Consider the following 14,080-nt stretch of genomic DNA (forward strand, 5'->3'; position numbering starts at 1 on the left):
GACAAACTCGATGATAGAAATCAAAATAATTTACACCGCATTGTAGGAGTACTGAGCACAAAAAAGGCTCTAAAATGCACGTGCAAAAGTAAAATTGCATTTCTTCTTTGTTTTTCTTTTTTTTATACAATACCCGTTTTGATAACTTGGCGCTAAACAAAAGAAATATCACAAAAAAATAGTTTACCTCCTTTATTAACTTGTATTGTGCTTGTAATGGAAAGGAAAAACATGAGTAGAGAGATTAAAGCCCCCAAATTTTATGAGTTATGATGCAAAGGTAGGCGGCCCGGTAGTCCAGTGGTTAGCACGTGGGCTTCACAGTGCAGAGGTACTGGGTTCGATTCCAGCTCCGGCCTCCCTGTGTGGAGTTTGCATGTTCTCCCCGGGCCTGCGTGGGTTTTCTCCGGGTGCTCCGGTTTCCTCCCACATTCCAAAAACATGCATGGCAGGCTGATTGAACACTCTAAATTGTCCCTAGGTGTGAGTGTGAGTGCGAATGGTTGTTCGTTTCTGTGTGCCCTGCGATTGGCTGGCAACCGATTCAGGGTGTCCCCCGCCTACTGCCCGAAGACAGCTGGGATAGGCTCCAGCACCCCCGCGACCCTAGTGAGGATCAAGCGGTACGGAAGATGAATGAATGAATGGATGAATGATGCAAAGGTCCCCTTTGGTATGGGAGTACAGTACCAGGCAAAGGTTATCCTCTAATTCATTTTTTCTTCATGTCTTAATTGAAGTTTCATACTTAAATCATCAAACCCGGCGGTCGATGGATTAGCATGACGATTTAACAGTGCAGAGGTGCAGCGTTCGATACTGGCTTTCCTGTGTGGAGCTTGCATGTTCTCCCCGTGACTGTGTGATTTTTCTCCAGGTACCTCCCACATTCCAGAAACATGCGTGGCAGGTTCATGGAACGCTTTAAGTCTAAATTGTCCGTAGGTGTGAGTGTGAGCGCAGATGGTTGTTTGTCTCTGTGTGCCCTGCGATTTGCTGGCAACCAGTTCAGGGTGTACCCAGCCTACTGCCCGAAGACAGCTGGGATAGGCTCCAGCAGGCCCCACAACCCTTGTGAGGATAAGCGGATCAGAAAATGGAAGGATGGATGAATGTTTTAGTATTTGATCATTTTGATTCTTCAAAGTGGGTACCATTTTCCGAGATAACAGTTTTGCAAATCTTGGTAATTTCTCAGTCAGCTTTAAGATTTGGATTATGTTTTTTTTGACATGGAATGACTTTCACTTCACAGCTGTTGAATTGTCAACTTGAATTTTTTGACGTCGATTGTGTTTGAGACCATTCTAATTTGAAGGTGTTTCCCAAATTTTGACTGGTGCTATTCCTTTGGGTCATACAAACTGAAATATTGCAAATTCAATTGTTCATTTCATTTCAAATACTTTAATGTCAACAAAGGGAAATTTTTCATGGATTCTGAACTGGTTATGCAGTTTACAGTCGGCAATACTGTATCAGACACACACATCAGGGCGACACACCTATGTGTTGTGTTGTTTTTGTTATATTGACTTCAAAATGGCGCCGCGAGAGTGAGTGCCTTTCCAGCAGCTCCTATATTTTGTTGTTCTACTTTCATAACTTTGCTGCTGTGAATTAGGAATTTCTCCATTGTGAGACTAATAAAGGTTTTCTTATCTTATCTTAATCCCGTGAAAAAAAGCAATCCCTGATAATTAATCAATTCAGTGCAGTACACTCTCACCGATATATTTGCATTCATTACCTTAATAGATGTAGGAATAAAAGAATGTTTGTAACGGTTCAAAAGTACAGATCTCAAAATGGTAAATTGCTGAACTGTAATCTTTATGCAGCAGGCCCAGGATGGTGATGTCATCTGAAAGTTTGATGATGGAATTATTAGGATGGATCGTTGGTATATAAAGTAAAAAACACTGGGGAGCTGGCACATCCTTGGGGGACAAACGTGCTGGAGTGTCTGAACCCAGAGAGGGCATTGTTAACTTTGGCATGCTGCACACGGTTTGTTAGAAAGGACATAAACCATTTCAAAATAAAAGGATTGACAGTTTCTCAATTGGTAGATGTGGCTCTAGCGTATTAAATGATTAGCTAAAATCGACAAACAAAAGTTGAACAAAAGCTTTGGGGTCTTCCTGATATTAAGCGACCAGATGACTAATAGTATTAATTACATCATCTGTTGCACGCCCCGCTTATAGGCAAACTGAAAAGGATCAAGCAGCAGGTTGACCTCCTTCTTGAGTGAGGACACTATGATTCTCTCAAAACATTTTATTACATTTATTTATTATTACATTATATATGATGTTAGCGCAATGGATAAAAATCATTTTATTTGGACAGTTTTTTTTTTTTGGTACCGGTATTAAAACTGATTTCTTCCAGCAGGTGGGTACGGTGTGCTGATTTACAGATTTTTGAAAGATAGGACACAGCGCTGGTGTCAGCTTTTCCGCACAGATTTTAAGAAGGAACGTGAAAATGCCATCTGGCCCTGTGGCGTTCTTGGCACTACCGTGTTTGAAAAGGGACTTTCGTAGGTTCAATCAGCTTTCTGGCATTCTGGTCGATGACACATATAGGTTTTAATACATTATCACACTCAGAAGAGAAATCATGGTTCACAAGTCTAAAAATAAAAAAAAAGTCATTTAATTCATTTGCTTTTTGCAAATCATTCGGAGTACTCAGACATGTCGTGCCAGTGGTCATGTGGGTGATGGCCTTCATAGTATCCCACAACTACTTCGAATTCCCAGCATGAAAGTTCTGTTCAATTGTATCCTTATAGCTCTTCCTCGCATCACTAAGCATGCAGTTACGTTTCTTTTTACGATTTATGAAATCTTTCATCTTTTTGGTTCTGTAAAGTTTATTGTTTGGGTATATATTTATTTCTCTATGAGGTATGACATTGACCACGCAGAATTTAATGTAATCAGTGACAGACTCAGCGCCATCATTCAAATCCATTTCAGAATCAGAATCAGAATCATCTTTATTGGCCAAGTATGTAGAACACACAAGGAATTTGTCGCCGGTATAACACGCTGCACTAGTATCATCGTAAACAACAAAATCATTGAACCATTTTAGAGTAACCAGTAGTTTTGTAGTACCATTTTGTGGTGCAAGAAGAGTGACTACGTCAGTGACTGTTTAAGGAGTTAATGGCTAGAGGGAAGAAGCTGTTTAAGTGTCTACTGGATTTGGTGCGCATGGATCCGTAGCGTCTGCCTGAGGGGAGTGGCTGAAAAAGGTGGTGGGCAGGGTGCGGGGGATCCAGGAGGATTTTCCGTGCCCTTGTCTTGATTCTTGCAGTGTGCAAGTCCTCAAGAGTGGGTAGGGCGGTGCCAACGATTTTTTCTGCCGTCCTAACTGTCCGTTGAAGTCAGATTTTGTCCTTTTTTGTGGCGGCCCAAAACCAAACCGTGGTGGAAGAACACAGGATTGATTCGATGACTGCCGTGTAGAACTGTCGTAGCACCTCCTGTGGCAGGCCATGCTTCCTCAGCAGCCTCAGGAAGTACATCCGCTGCCGGGCCCTTTTCAGGATGGAGATGGTGTTGACTTCCCACTTCACTTCATGAAAGACGTTCCGTTCAGGAGTCATGAAGCACCCGTTGCTCCTTCTTTGGGTCTATGAGGGTGCCTATGAGTTTGCCATACTGGTCTACATGTGCTTTGGGGAGTTAAGCATTTGTCTATGTACCCCATGGGATCTTATAGAGCCGGGGTTTCAAACATACGGCCCGCGGGCCGGAACCAGCCCCCAAGGAGGTTCGATCAGGCCTGCTGGATAATTTAAAAGTGAAAAAATACATAAAAGACATGGAATAGTTTAATAAGGTGCAATTCATGGAGTATCCGCTAGGGGACACATTGTTTTGATCAGAGTAAAAGGCAACATTGTTTTGATCAGAGAAGAAGACAAGAGCAGTCTCAGTCTGTCACTGAGACAGACTCAACACAGCAGATGCTATCAAGGATGTGAATACTTTATTCTTTCCACATTTAATAGCACTATCCTTAGTTTGTAAGGTGTAGGCAGGAATTCAATTTAGATATGATACGCTCATGTGTATTGCATATTGCATATTGAACATAAAACATATACAGTAATAATTTGACAGAAAATAAGGTAGATAAAAAAGTAAAAAGAAAGAAATCAGTCTTCATTCAACACAGTTATTATGTTCAAGGGAGTAGGATGAAGTAAAAAAACTTATCTAGTCCTACCCCGTTATGTGTTTATATCTACTAAATCATTTTTATATCAATCAGAAAAGAAAAAGTAAGAAGAAGTCTCCATTAAGGCTCATACTTTACCCTTAACCGTGATATTTTTACAACTTTTGGTTTGTATCGGGATTATATACATCCTCACCCTGGCACTCTTGTGTCAATTTTCTCTTGTATTCATAATGGATATTTCAATACCTTTCTCTATTTATCAACTTAGTTCTGATTTATCATTATATTTTATGTTTAGAATTTATCATTTTAACTCTGATTGATGTAGGTTGTTTGTACTATTTTTTTGAATTTGTTTTTGAACTCAGCAAGCGATTTACTCATTTTTAGGTCTGTTTCGAGATTATTCCACAGATTAACACCTTTGCTAGATATACTTCTTTGCTTGATGTTTGTTCTTGTTTTGAGTTTTTTGAATAAGTTGGTACCTCTTAATTCATAGTTGCTTTCTCGAATTTCAAAAAACCTCTGAATGTTTTGGCAGAGCAGGTTATTGTGTGCTTTGTACATTAATTGGGCGATTTTAAAGTCAACCAGGTCATAAAATTTCATCGTATTTAATTTGATAAATAGTGGATTTGTGGGTTCCGTATATTGTGATCTATTAATAATTCGAATTTCTTTTTTTGTAGTTTGAGAATAGGGAGTGTGTTTGTTTTGCAGGCATTTCCCCATATTTCCACACAGTCGGTCATATATGGTAATAATAATGAAGTGTATAATGTGTACAAAGATCTCTTATTTAGCACTTCCTTGGTTTTGTAGAGGATCCCTACGGTCTTGGCTATTTTTCTTTTTACGTTATCGATATGTGGTTTCCAACATAGTTTTGAGTCTATTACTAATCCGAGAAACTTGGTTTCATACGCTCTTTCTATTTCAATTGAGTTTACCATAATTTTAGCTTGGTGTTTGATTGGTCTTGTGCCAAAAAAAATTAACTTCGATTTTTTCAGGTTAAATGACAATTTATTTCTGTCGAACCAGTTTTTTAATTTGTTTAATTCGTTTTCTACGGTTGTCAGGAGCTGTTTCAGATTTATTCCAGAACAGTAGAAAGTTGTATCATCAGCAAATAGGACACATTTAAATAGTTTTGAGACCTTGCAGACATCATTTATATATAAGGTGAATAGTTTTGGACCAAGCACTGACCCCTGAGGAACTCCGTGAGTGATTTTCAGTTGATTCATTTTTTTATTGTTGAGTTGCACGTACTGATATCTGTTTTCTAAATAACTTTTTATCCATTTATAAGCTACACCTCTAATGCCATATCTTTCTAGTTTTTTCAATAATATACTGTGATCTATTGTGTCAAAAGCTTTTTTTAGATCTAGGAAAACCCCAACAGTAAATTCTTTGTTGTCTATATTAGTGGCTACTGCTTCCACAAACTCCATAACTGCCATTGAAGTGGTCCGTTTTTCCCTGAAGCCATATTGATTCTCACTTAACAGTGCATGCTTTTGTATAAAACTATCAAGTCTGTGAGAAAATAGTTTTTCTAATATTTTTGAAAATTGTGGTAGTAGTGATATTGGTCTATAATTTGTAAACAGATGTTTTTCTCCACTTTTATAGATTGGAATAACTTTAGCAATTTTCATTTTTGATGGAAAGATACCAGCTTTGAATGACAGGTTGCATATGTGCGTGAAAGGTTGCACTACATATTCTATAATCTGCTTGAATATTGTCATATCAATATTAAAGCAATCAGTTGACTTTAATACAATACATGCTGATTTATATAGCGCTTTCACAACAGCGGCAGCTGTAACAAAGCGCTTTACAAAACAGTTAACATAAAGTAAAATAATAAACACAACACATAACATAAAACACGGACAGTCATGCAATTCTAACCACTTTTCCATCACACGCTTTGTTGTTTGAAGCTGTTTGAGATGAAAGAGGAGAGAATCAAAGTGTCCTTTAACCAGTGGATCAGAGACGTCATGCTCAAAATGTGCACACGTCGGCTACAGGCTAAGTTTCAAAGTCAACAAGAAGCTGTAGCATCCATTGACGAAAAAAGAGATTGGTTCACTTCTCCTGTCCCATGGAAATCCACTTCAATTCCAAGCGGTGACTCACGGTTCTAAATACGCATCGGCGCTCTTCGCCAACGATCCTCTCTCCTCATCCTCAACTTCAGCGGCCATCCATCCAGCCGCACCAACGCCAACTGTCCAACAGCGCTGACATAGCCACTGAACAAATCGGGGTTGTGAAAAATGCTGCCCATTACTGTCGCAAAAAACACAAGCGCCCCAGGTCTGTCCAGCACCGACAGTCAATGGCGCCGACATTCCTCCCAATCAAAATCTGTGCTGGTACAGGCGTGCTGCCGAGAAGGCGCAACCACCAAGCACAGATACTGCTCCTTTGACGAATGTCGTGGCCAAAAAGCGCTGAAAACAGTCCATATCAGGTCCACACAATGAAACAACAAACAACATGTGACAAAACAAAAGACAAAAACAGCAAAAAAGAACAAAAAAGCAAGGCTCTTGAAGAGCACTTGCCGAAGGCTGCCTACTCGGGCGCCATCTTGGAAAAAATATATATATATTTGATACTTCTTCTTGTATTGTCTACGTATTTATCTATTTCAAACAGGTTTGTTGGATCAGGAATTTGTTTTCTGATTCTGATTACTTAGTTAAGTATTTTCCATCTTTCTTGTGTGTTACCTTTATTCTGCCCTAATAGTGCATGATAATGATCTCTTTTACTGGTTCTTATAATATTTACTAGTTTATTTTTATAGGTCTTATATTTTTTTTCTGCTTCTTCAGTTCTGAATTTTAAAAACAATTTATATAAATTGTTTTTCTTTTTACATGCGTTTTCTATGCCTTTCGTTATCCATGGCTTACTTGGGTCTTTATACTTTTTGGAGACTTTAGTTAATGGAAAATGTTTATCATATAAGGAGATTATGGTAGACTGAAATACTTCAAACGCTGTATTTGGGTCTTCGTTTGAGTAGACCTCAGTCCAGTTTTGTTTTTCTAGGTCTTGCTTAAAGGCATCGATGGAACGTTGGGTTCTTAGTCTTATTTCTGTTATACGAGTTGTTGATTTAGCTTTTCTATCGAAATAATTATGAAAAACTACAAAAACAGGTAGGTGGTCACTTATGTCATTAATGAGAAGTCCACTTTCCGTTTTATGATCAATCTTATTTATAAATATGTTATCTATTAATGTGGCCGTGTCAACTGTTATTCTGCTAGGTTTCAGGATTACTGGGTGTACATTGTTTAAAAATTCCTTTCTTTATAAATAAGATATTGTGGGAATTGTAGCAACGCGAAGAAAGCGACAATTTCTCACGTTCGCACTCAGAGAGAGTGTGTAATTTTTTTTATTAGCACAAACAGCAGCAAAACGTCCCGCACCAACCGAGACCCACCGAAAGTCGGTTTCCATAGAAACAAGCAGATAAACATGGCGGTCCCTAAAGGGACTGCAATTATTTCTACCCCGTTACCAAATCGTGAACTCTCTGACACGCATATGCAACATTGCATTCACACGTTTGCAGTTGGTGGTGAATTATGTATATAGAAGTCACTACACACGCCCCCCCAGAATTCAACTCAACAAATAGACACTAAAGTTCAAGTCGCGGGGGGCGAATCCGGCGGCCGTAACGGCTACGCCGTACGGGGGAGAGAGGAAGCGCATCCGCAGGGGGCGGTCGCGGAGGAACAGGAGAAACCGAAGACGGGGAAGTCACGGGGAAAGGGTCAGAGGGGAGAAGGCCAGGACACAAGCTTCCGGTAGGAGGACGACCTCGCCTCAGCGGGCGAGCCACTTCAACCGGCCTGGCCAAGTCCAAGTAAGCTGGCTTAAGGCGGTCCACGAGACCCGCTCGGGTTTACTCCCCATGTCAATGACAAAATGTTTCTGTCCCGCCTCCAAAACTCGGAAGGGCTCCCTCATAAGGAGGGCGCAAGGGCCCTCTGTGCCCATCAACGCGAATGAACACATAACCAGCTGACAGGAGGTCCTTGGGCATGTGAGAACCTGGTACACCATGGCAAGAAGTGGGCAGCGGGGCAAAGAGCCTGGCATTGTCCAAGTGGGTGGAGCGTTGTGTCGTGGCCGACCAAGGAGTCGAAGCAGTCGGCACAAAATCTCCAGGCAACCGCAGAGGCTGGCCATAAACCAGCTCCGCAGAGGAAGACCGGAGATCCTCCTTAGGCGCCGTCCTGATGCCCAGCATGACCCACGTAGTCTGTCAATCCAGTTGCCATCCTTCAAAGTGGCACGAAGAGCAGCCTTCATCGACCGGTGGAAACGTTCGCAAAGGCCGTTGCCCTGCGGGTGATACGCTGTGGTGCGGTGCAACTTCACCCCTAAGCCGTCTGCTACTGCAGTCCAAAGCTTAGAAGTGAACTGCACGCCGTGATCTGAGGAAATATCCGAAGGGGTGCCAAAACGGGATATCCAGGTGCCAATAAACGCTCGTGCCACGTCGACTGATGCAATGGACGAGAGCGGGGCGACCTCCGCCCAACGTGTGGTGCGGTCGACCATAGTTAACAGGTGAGTGCACCCCCGAGAAGGGGCAGGGGGCCAACCAGGTCGACGTTGACATGGTCGAAACATCGCTCAGGCATGTGAAAGTGTTCCAAAGGACCCTTGGTCTGGCACTCCACGCAGGCACGAGCCCAATCTCTGACATCCTTCCTCAGGCCGTGCCACACGAACTCGGCTGCCACCAGTCTTTAAGAGGCCTTGGTCCCTGGGTGAGAGAGTCCATGGACAGCATCGAAAACCGTCCGTCGCCAGCTCAAGGGAACCACAGGCCGAGGTGTGCCTGTGGAGACGTCACAGAGCAAACTGGTGCCGGAGCTGCCAAAAACCATGTCCCTCAGCTGCAAACCTGTAGTGGACGACCGGCACTGCTGCACTGTGGTGTCGGAAACCTGGTCCTTAGCCATACTGCAGTAGTCGAGACCCAGGTGGACCGCTCCAGCTATGGCTCTGGAGAGGCAGTCAGCAACACAGTTGTCTTTCCCCGTCACGTGTTGAATGTCTGTAGTAAATTCGGAGACATAGGACAGCTGGCGTTGCTGTCGGGGGGACCATGGTTCTGCTGCCTTGGACATGGCGAAGGTCAACGGTTTGTGGTCGACGTAAACTGTAAACCGGCGGCCTTCCAGCATGTGTCGAAAATGGTGGATGGAGAGGTACATCCCAAGCAGTTCACTGTCGAAAGTACTGTACTTTCGCTCAGTGGGGCGTAACTGCCTACTGAAAAAAGCGAGAGGCTGCCAGGTACCGTCCATCCATTGTTCAAACACCGCCCACACCGCGTAGTCCGAAGCATCCGTGGTCAGTGCAACAGGGGCAGAAAAGGAGGGATGTGCCAGCATCGTAGCCCGTGCCAAAGCTGCTTTGGTGTCCATAAAAGCCCTGACCCTGCTTTCAGTCCAGTCAACAGTGTGTTTGGGTTTCTTGCCTTTAAGGGCCTCATATAGAAGCCGCATAGGGCGAGCCGCTCCCGGGATGAAACGATAATAGAAGTTCACCATGCCAAGAAATTCCTGCAGGGACTTCACGGTGACTGGGCGTGGGAACGCTGTGACGGCCTCCACCTTGGACGGGAGAGGAATTGCGCCTGCCTCCGTGACCCTGTGCCCCAAGAAGTCTATGGTGAGAGGCCAAACTAGCACTTCGCAGGGTTGATGATAAGTCCGTGTTGACTGAGCCGTTGAAAAAGGGTTCGGAGGTATGCCATGTGGTCTGACATGGAAGAAGTTGCTACCAGGATGTCGTCAAGGTACACGAAAACAAAGGGAAGGTCCCGCAGCACAGAGTCCATCAGGCGTTGGAAGGTCTGAGCAGCGTTCTTAAGCCCAAACGGCATGCGTAGAAACTCAAACAATCCAAAAGGTGTGATCACTGCCGTTTTAGGGATGTCGGGGGGGGGTGAACGGGAACCTGATGGTAGCCCCTCACGGGGTCGACCTTGGAGAAAATCACCATGCCGGCTAGGTGAGCTGAGAAATCCTGGATGTGCGGTACAGGGTAGCGGTCGGGCGTAGTAGCGTCGTTGAGCCGTCGATAATCTCCACAAGGGCGGCAGCCGCCGCCGGGTTTAGGGACCATGTGGAGAGGAGAGGCCAAAGGGCTGTTAGAGCGGCGGACAATTCCCAGGCGCTCCATGTTGTCGAACTCCATCTTGGCCACAGCCAGCCGGGTTCAGGCGCCGCGCTCGGGCGTAGACCGGTGGGCCCGTGGTGGCGATGTGGTGTTCCACCCCATGCCTGGCAGCCGCCGAAGTGAAGGTGGGCTGTGTGAGTGCAGGGAATTCGGCAAGCAGGCGGTGGAAAACGTCCGTGAGGGGGACTATGCTGGAGAGGCGGATAACATCGGGCGGTCCGAGTGTGCACGCGTAAGAACAGAAAGTGGCAGCGTCTATTAAGCGTTGGTTTTTCACATCCACCAAAAGTCCATGAGCGCACAAAAAATCCGCCCCCAAAAGAGGTACGTCGACACGCGCTGTAACAAAGTCCCAACTAAAGCGCTGCCCACCCGAAGCACAGTTCCACGAACCTCATCCCGTATGTGCGAATGGGGCTCCCATTCGCAGCTGCCAAAGGAGGGCCGTGGCTGTCAGCTACCATGTCGATCTGCGAAACGCCGTCCAGAGATAAAGTCGCAGATGAAAAGCAGCCCGCCAACGTTGCCGACGCTCATGGCCACTAATGAGCGCTGGCCGCGGCGTTTCCCGGCCCGCCGAACGAGCACGGCGAGCGGCACCTCTTAGCCTTCGGTCCGAACTTGGCGTGGTAAAAACATAGCCGGCCAGGAAAAATTTATCAGCCTACGCAGCGAGCTCTCTACAGTCCGTGATAGAGGTGTTAGCCAAAGCTGCCCTCACCTGGGTGGGTAACTGGCGCAGAAAAAGGTGAAGAAAAAGAAAGTCCGGTTTGTGCTCACCTAGCAGCTCGAGCATACGATCCATTAACTCGGAGGGCTTGCCGTCCACCAGGCCGTGGAGAGAAAAAAGTTTGTCGGCCCGTTCAGCGTCGGAAAGTTCAAAGGTTTTCAATAAGTGAGCCTTCAGCGCATCATATCGTCCTTCTGTCGAAGGAGATTTGAGGAAACTCACGACCCTGGACGCCGTCGAACCACCCAGCGCGGAAACAACGTAGTAGTATCTCGTAGTATGTGTCGTAGTGATGTCGCGTAGGGCGAACTGGGCCTCAGTCTGAGCGAACCAAGCAGATGCAGATGATTCCCAAAACTCTGGGAGCTTGAGCGAAACAGCGTTCACGGACATCTTCGTGGTCTGGAATCGTCCAGCAAAAAACGTCGAGGGTCACCAGTGTGGGAATTGTAGCAACGCGAAGAAAGCGACAATTTCTCACGTTCGCACTCAGAGAGAGTGTGTCATTTTTTTTATTAGCACAAACAGCAGCAAAACTTCCCGCGCCAACCGAAACCCGCCGAAAGTCGGTTTCCATAGAAACAAGCATATAAACATGGCGGTCCTTAAAGGGACTGCAATTATTTCTACCCCGTTACCAAATCGTGAACTCTCTGACACGCATATGCAACATTGCATTCACACGTTGCAGTTGGTGGTGAATTATTTATATAGAAGTCACTACAATATCCTACACTACAATATTTGTCCCACACTGGGGAAATTTACAGCCTCCAGCTTCAACAATGTAGGTAGAAAGAAGATAGAAGAAAAAAAACAACAACAAACACCGTTCAATAAGTGCAATATAAACACAAAATGGATAAATCGCAGTGCTGTTTACAATTGTCTTTCACATCATTTAATTATTATTATTATTATTATTGTTGTTATTTTTATTCAGCAGCCTGACAGCAGTTGGTAGTAACGAGCGTCGGTATCTCTCCTTCTTGCAGCACGGGTGTAACATTCTCTGGCTGAAAGAGCTACCAAGTGTTGTCAGGGCGGGCTGGAGGGGGTGGGAGGGACTGGCCATAATAGCTTTTAGCTTAGTTAGCATCCTTCTGTTGCCCACCTCCTCCAGAGTGTCAAGGGAGCAACCCAGGACAGAACTGGCCTTCCTGACCAGTCGCTAGAGTCTCTTTCTGTCCCTGGCTGAGATGCTGCCTTACCAGCAGACAATGCCATAATGGATGGCTGAGGCCACCACCGAGTTATAGAAAGTCTTAAGGAGTGACCCCTGAACCCCAAACGACCTCCGTTCCCTGAGTAGGAAGAGTCGGCTCTGTCCTTTCCTAATCAGGGTGTCCGTGTTTGTAGTCCAGTCCAGTTTGTTGTTCAGAAGAACACCTAGGTCAGGGGTGCTCAAACTTTTTGGATTGAAGATCTACTTTTCGATCAACTAACCTCCCGGGATCTACCATTACCGACACTCGTGCGCGCACGCACACACACACATGCACACGCACGCGCACACGTACGCGCACACGCACACGCACGCCCTGATAAGAAGCAGCCTGAAACTGAGGAATGCAATGCACTTTGTACCTCACACGCCAATCACGTGCCACCGTAAATTCAAGATTTACCTGCTTTATTTTATTTTTAAATGTTTTTTTGCTGAAAATGAGACTGATAAGATGATTAGGGTACAGTGTACATTAACACAAAAAATATATATTATTAACATGCACAAAGACACACAAATGGTTGTTTGTTATTTTTCTCCTCGACACTCCTCGGATCTACTTGGGATCTATCTTAGATCTACCGCTAGATCAGGATCTACCTAATGAGCACCCCTGACCTAGGTACTTGTAGGAGGTCACCCTCTCTATGTCCATACCCTGGATGTTCATCGGTGCAGGTGAGGACTGTTTCCTGCAGAAATCCACAACCAACTCCTTAGTTTTCCGAGGGTTGATCTGGAGGAGATTCTGCTGGCACCAGTCCACAAAGTCCTTTGTCAGTCCCCTGTACGCCCGATCGTCCCCCTCTGTAATGAGGCCAACAATCGCAGAGTCATCGGAGAACTTCTGAAGGTGGCAGTTTGGAGTGGAGTTTCTGAAGTCCGAGGTGTAGAGGATGAACAGGAATGGAGCCAGAAGAGTCCCCTGCGGCGCTCCAGTGCTGAAGAGAAGCCTGTCCGACTCACAGCTCTGCAACCTCACGTACTGCGGCCGATTTGTGAGGTAGTCTATGATCCATGCTGTGAGATGGTGGTCCACTCCGGCGTTCTGCAGTTTGCCTCCCAGTAAGTTGGGCTGGATGGTGTTGAAGGCACTGGAGAAATCAAAGAACATGATTCTCAGAGTGCTCCCAGCATTCTCCAAGTGTGACAGCACTGAGTGGAGGAGGTAGATAATGGTGTCTTCCACGCCAATGCCAGGCTGATAGGCAAACTGCAGCTTGTCCAGTGCCGGGCTCACCAGCGGTCGAAGGTGGGCGAGGACGAGTCTCTCCAGCGTCTTCATCAGGTGAGACGTCAGCGCCACTGGTCTGTAGCTGTTCAGCTCCTTAGGGTGGGGGGTCTTGGGCACTGGGACCAGGCTCGAAGTTTTCCACAGCTGTGGAGCTCTGCCCAACTTCAGGCTCAGGTTGAACATGTGCTGGACAATGTCACACAGCTGGTCAGAGCAGGTCCTGAGGAGCCGGGAACTGATCTTGTCCGGACCTGCTGCCTTCCTCACATTCATCTTCCTCAGTTGGTTCCTCACCTGCTCTGTTGTGACGGACAGGCAGGAACCAGGTGGCAGACTGGGTTGATGAGAGCTGGTCGAAAGAGGAGGGGGAGGAGAAGAAGTCCTCAGTGAGAGTGGTTGCAGTTGTTGGTTGGGGGGAGGGACAGACGACTGGTCG

The sequence above is a fragment of the Hippocampus zosterae genome, chromosome 4 (genome assembly GCF_025434085.1).
Source record: "Hippocampus zosterae strain Florida chromosome 4, ASM2543408v3, whole genome shotgun sequence".
In the NCBI taxonomy this organism is placed as follows: Eukaryota; Metazoa; Chordata; class Actinopteri; order Syngnathiformes; family Syngnathidae; genus Hippocampus; species Hippocampus zosterae.